Source organism: Diospyros lotus, chromosome 2 (genome assembly GCF_014633365.1).
Source record: "Diospyros lotus cultivar Yz01 chromosome 2, ASM1463336v1, whole genome shotgun sequence".
Taxonomy (NCBI): Eukaryota; Viridiplantae; Streptophyta; class Magnoliopsida; order Ericales; family Ebenaceae; genus Diospyros; species Diospyros lotus.
Genome location: NC_068339.1, coordinates 21,731,063 through 21,737,639, shown reverse-complemented (window position 1 = coordinate 21,737,639; position 6,577 = coordinate 21,731,063).

Below are 6,577 nucleotides of genomic sequence, written 5' to 3'. Positions count from 1 at the left end.
ATTATTATTATTATTATTATTATTATTATTATTATTATTATTATTATTATTATTTTTAAATTTTACTTTAAAACTTCATTTTATTTATTTTTTAATTTAAACTTGCATATAACCATAAAATATATATTAATATCTAATTTCAACCAATTTTAAGATCAAAAGAAGGGTGTAATTATAATAGAATTTTTACAAAATTAACCACTAATCAGAATTACATTGACCAGGTGAGGAGGTTAAGACTTGGGGAAGGAGATGCTACTGCTATTCAAGCTTACTTTTCGAAAATGCAAGCCTTTTGTCTGGATTTTCACTTTAGTTTGGATTTGGATGAAGAGTGTCGATTAAAGAATGTCTTCTGGGCTGATAATAGGTGTCGGCAAGCATATAAGGAATTTGTTAGAATTTTTGTACTAAAGCAAGGGGTTATGTGAAGGTTGTACTGATTTTGTACTGAAGCAAGAAAGTTGTACTAATTTTGTTAGAATGTGAATTGAGCAGTTATTTGAGTTCAACTTGTGGGTTCTGTATTTGCTCTAACATCCTTCAAATTAATATTTTATGAAATGTTTTGAGGATTAGGGCGAAATGTAAGTAATGAAATGCTTTACTTACATTACATGATTTTTGTTAGAATTTTTTGAGGATTAGGATGTGATCTCCAATGTGGCTTTATGATGCATTTCTAGAGTTTAACTCTATCCAACTGCAACCTACTTCCTTAACCAGATTTCTTTCTTTCATGTTTTTTCTATTTTTGACTACATCATCCCATTGATATGCTAAAGCATATAAATTTGATAGTTAAATATGTGCATCGGATCATTTGGTTCCTACCGAATAATCATCTCAGCAGTAGGTTTTCCAAGCTCAATAGCTCCATGAACATGACAAGCAGAAAGCAATGTTCGCCAAACTAAAGCATCGGCTATAAATGTCATTGAGTTAATGAACTTAATGGCTTCTTCTAGGTAGCCTGATCTTCCTATCGTTTACTATGGGAAAATCCTGTCATACAATACATTAGCAACTGCCAATGCCATCATCCCCACACCGTGGTTCCACTGCTAACAACTTATTTATTTTTGAAGACATGATATTAACTAATCATCTTGTCAACCAAAAATATCATACCAACACTTATTAAATTTTGAAGCTTGAAGTGATGCAATATGTATTTGTATTAATATATAAATAAATATTAAGATTCATTTTAACTAATGGGATGGAATTTTGTGAGTCTCAGATGTTATGTGGGTTTTGGGGATGATATCTAGAAGAGGTTGAGAGCCATTGAGCCCTCTATTCTGCTGACTAAAATGGCATCCTTTGCGGTGCTTACTAGCTATAGCCTATATGTAATGTCTATATAAATTGGGTGGGTGGGTATTCTTAGAAGAAAAAAGTTATTTGCATTGAAATTTTTTTTACTTATGAGTCTACAAAGAGTTGAAATGACCTCGTTTGGTTTTATACCTACTTTAAGCAATTCTTGGAAATTTCCATTGCCAATGCCGCAAAACCATGTTTTGCTAAATCTGTAATGATAGATGTCCATGATATCACATTCCAATCTTCCATTTTTTTGGTTTCCAAAACTTAAGTTCATACTTTAATAAAACAAATGTGAAAAACAGTTGGCACATTTGATTAATAAATTCACATGCATACATAAACATTTCACAAACAACAAATGTACACTGATTTCATCTCTAATAACTTTTTATACACTGATTACAATAAAGCCAAATACCTAAATGTACTACCTTCATTCTTCATCAGCCATAAAATCAACAAAAAACAAATCAATCCTAATACTATTATATTTCTAACAAACTTATTTTCTTTGGTCCTATACTCTTGGAGCTCAATTTTTAATTGAAAAATTTCTTCTATTAGACACCTCTGGTCTTTCTGGAGCTTTAGTATCTTCACTTTTCTCCTGAAGGCTTTTTCTTCAAAAACCCTCGCATGTTCTTATAGTATTCTCTCTTTTTCAACCCTTTTTGTCTTGTTACGTTTCAATTCATCCAATATAACTTCGCATAATGCTTTCTCAGGACCTATTCGTTCATCATCGATCCACTGAAACCATTTGCAATCATCATCTTGTCCACAAAACCATCCAACAATCAATTTTGTTCACATTAACAGAATAATTTGATTTATAAGTTAACAATTTACCTTCCATAATCGACACCTCAAAAATTTTCTTCCTGGATTACTTTTAGTTCATGATGTATAGCAACGAACAGGTACACCATGCTCACACACGATTCCATGATAAGAGTTAAAAGAGTTCATTGAAACATCACTCATTTCGAAATTGGAAGTCATCTTAACTAAAAGAGTACAATTTGCAAATAATGATTTAGTTAAATAATACACACTAAAATTTACAAATTTGTAAACAGTACAAGGTTTCAAGATTTTGTGCAAGACCCAAGTTTTCTAGCAAAATAAATGGGAATAAGGCTTCAAAAATCTGTATTTCAGCTAGCTGATCTGAGACCATGTAAGTGATATGTAATCTAAAGAAGAAGAGAAAGCATGTAACGCCTCATTTTTCGAGCGTGTCATAAATTGGGACAATTCTGGGTCAATATTTTTTTTTTCCTTTTAAACTAATACTAAATCACATCATTCCTTGCATCCATCCCAGAATTTCCAATCATTTTATCTCAAAAAAGAATCATTATACATCAAATGAGGAAGCTAGAATCGAACCTGACATCTTACTTTAACATAAATCATAAATCAAACTTCACATCACCATTTCTCGACGTTAATGATAAATCATATCTTATATCATGGCTTCTTGAACTTAATCCCAATACAAGGCTATTCATCAATGACTTAAAACATAACATAAGTCTCAACTAACATCAACACATAACATACGTTCTTACTAACATTAACCCTAAATAGGGTTATACATCGTCATCATTAACCATAAGGTTATACATTATCATTCGTCAATCATCAGTCATATCTTACATCATGGACTTCCAAATCGTTCAAATTTCAAAGTAGCAGGACTTAAACACATGGGCTACATTACATCATTCATCTCATCATTCATTTCATCATGCACTTGGTAAGTTCCATTTCATGCCTCATTCTTCTTCATACCTACAACAATCTCCATCTAGAACATTTGAATATTCTAGGAGCAAAGCCCAATTAGATGATGAACCATCTAAGTAAGCGTACAAAATTATTTTCGTGCATGAACGCTGTAGGGCCCGCTTCCGAATACTCGAAAGAAGGTCATTACAGAGATGATATAGAACAAAACTGAACTCAACTCATCATTTCTAGCAGTGAAAATTTAAATAAGATTTAATTACATTCCCAATATCTCATAACTCTAGGCTCGATGGCCATACAAAATAATAAGAGGCTCAATGCCCATAACATAATAAATTCTTATTATTACAAACCTCACCAAATCACTAACTAGGATCTTAATTTAAAGCTGGGACACGTCTCCATACACCATTATCCCTGGGCTGCAGTCCTATTGAACTCGCCCCTAATAACATTCTTTCTTTCACTTGGAATGGCAAGGAAGATCAAGTGAGCCACAAGGCTCAGCAAGTTCGAGAAACAATGAATAATATATAGGATCCAAGAACATGATGATACCAAGAAGAGTAATCAAGGATTCCACAATTATATACAAGATTCATAATTCATGAATTTATCAATTCAACTTAATATATCATGTCACCATGTATCACTATGCAAATGTGCATAAAATTTCAATATCATTATTAATTCTCACAGGCTCGCAAGCCATCAATCAATACATGCAAGAGTGCATCATTTCATTACCAATATCAATTTTTCCGGCTCTCAAGCCATAAATCGATGCATGCAAAAGTGCATAAATTCCATCAAACCTCACAAATAAATATGGAGCCAACCTGTCGGGCTATGGCCATCTCATCCCGTGCCAGGTGCTCTAGGGTACCCTTTCTCCTCCATGCAAAATAATAGGTGCGCAAAACATATATATATATGTAACACGTACATGTATGCATCATGTATGCATTTTCCAACCACATGTATTTAAATTCTTGTTTCCGCGATATTCATACTTTCAACATTACTTACCCATACCGGGTATTTTTCCATCATCAGATAAATTCAACATATCTTACTTCATAACGTTTACCACATTCAAGATGTAATTTATGCCACATAAATGCGTGATGTAATTTATAACACACGAATAGTTTTTGAGAGACGCTATTTAATATCAAATATCGATTCACCAGCTGAGGAGTATTATAAATTGAATAACTATTTTTCCCATCATATGATTGTTGTGATTTCATTTAACTAGTGATAGTATGCATTTACTTGGATTCGTGCTCATAGCTCAAATTCATGATTAGTCCCTATGCAATCAAATGACCACACCAAGCGAAATTGTTGACCAAATATAAACCTAAAATTTTTCTAAGGCGAATGACCAATTAGAACATATTTTGAAGATGTCTTCATTTTGAAAAACTAACTCCCGGTAATTTGATAACTAGCATTCATTGTTGTAAAAATGATTTTTAATGAATTTTTCAAGAAACGGAAACTATATATTTTGATGGTGGTAAAATTGCAAATTCATGAATTTGTATTAAAACCAAAATCCTATCTTTTTATTATTATGGATTTTGATTTTTTTTATATTTTTATTGAATCCAAATGGGGGGTAATTTCTTATTTACATTTATGTATTAAAATCAATGAAAGTAAAATATAAATTAGGAAAAATGCAAACATTTACTTAAGTTAAGGAAAAGGTAAATAAATAGGGTGCTAGCAGGTAACTCTCATTCAAAGGCTTATGGGACAAGCTCGGGAATAGTTCGAGGTCTTGAGTTCGCATCTTACGGAGAGAGCTCAAGAGAGCTTGCGAAAAGGACAAGCGAACGATCTCGGGGTCATGAGGTCAACATGAGTTCGCTAAACGAGCTTGCGGTCAAGGGGTTGAGCAAGAGCTCGCTGGACGAGCTTGAGGTCAGGCGTGCGACAAGAGCTCACGACCAAGAGCTTGAGAAATGAGCTCGCAGGAACGAACTCGCGATTAAGCTTATCGTTAAGGGGCATATAGGTGTGAGCTCGCGGTAAAGAGCTAGAACGAGCTCGCGGAAAGAACTGAAACGAGCTCGTTAGAACATCAATGAAGCTGAACGTGTATATATATATATATATATAACTTGGTTTGCAGAACAGAGCAGAACAAGGGCATTCGAACAACTGTTTAAGTATGAGTTTATGGTGGATTAGCTAGGCAGGGCATGATCTAATAAGCTTTACAAATCTCTGAGGGGTATCAACTCGTTACGCATATTGTATATATGTATTTATAAGTGGATCTCATATATGGGTGAACAGTATATATATATTTCTAGTACAGCTTTAGCTGTTTGATGCGAGACCTCTGAATACCTCAATGAAATCATTCGAATGAGTGATAGATGATTTCGCATTTTACATTCTGACATAGCACACACAACTATAAGAGGCATTTGGAACAACGAGCTCATTTAGAGGTGATATACACACACACATATATATATATATATACATACATTTAACACTACTTCTTTGGATGCAGAACAAGCAGAAGTTCTCCTCCTCACCTAACTATATAAAATGTCATTCACGAAGAAAGCTTGGGGTGAAAACAAGCCCCATTCGAGACCACAAGGAGACCCACAAAGAGATACATAAACAAAAGGTTGAATATAGTGAGCTAAAAAAAATAATACAACGAGCTAAAATGAACTGAAATGGACACAGTGAACCAACATGTACACCTCAATAGTATCAGCAGAAGATGATGTATAAAGTACTTGCATCATGAAGTTAAAGCAGAAGGTAAAAATCAAAGAAGCTTGCATTGAAAATGGATATATCTATATAGGAGAGCTTGCACTAAAAATAAGTGGAAGTGCGTGAAGAACTTGCAGAACAGTAAATGAGAAAGCAGGAAATCAAGGAAGTGAAATACTGAATGTATAAACGAGCTTGCACTGAAAATGAAGAAGGAGTGCAAGAAGAACTTGCCTGATAACTTCGCTTATGCAGAAAAATCCTCTCTTCTTGAAGCTCCTCTCGGCCAAAACGAAAATGAGACCAAAAGGTAGAAAGGAAAGAAGAAAAAGAAGTATAAAGATGGACTTGCAGAAAGGGAAAGGCAGGCACACAGCCAATAAAGGTCGCTGATTCAGAGGAAGCATAAAAAGGGAAATGCAACAGCTGCAACTGCAACTTGGTCGAATGACCTGATTGCCCTTCACCTTTACAATGGTCAAAAGGAAGACCAATGACACTATTGACATTTGCTGACCAATTTAATTTATTATTATTTTCTTTCAAAAATTTCAAATCTCATTTCCCAATTAGGCTTAGCCCATACCGTGGGCCATTCCATGGCCCAACTCATTAACCCAAATAAATTTTCATAATGCAAGCCCATTCATAATATAATTAAAGTTTTAAACACATCTCAATGGCCCAATTTATTTGGACTTTCTCCACATTTTTGAATCCCATTAAGATGGACTTC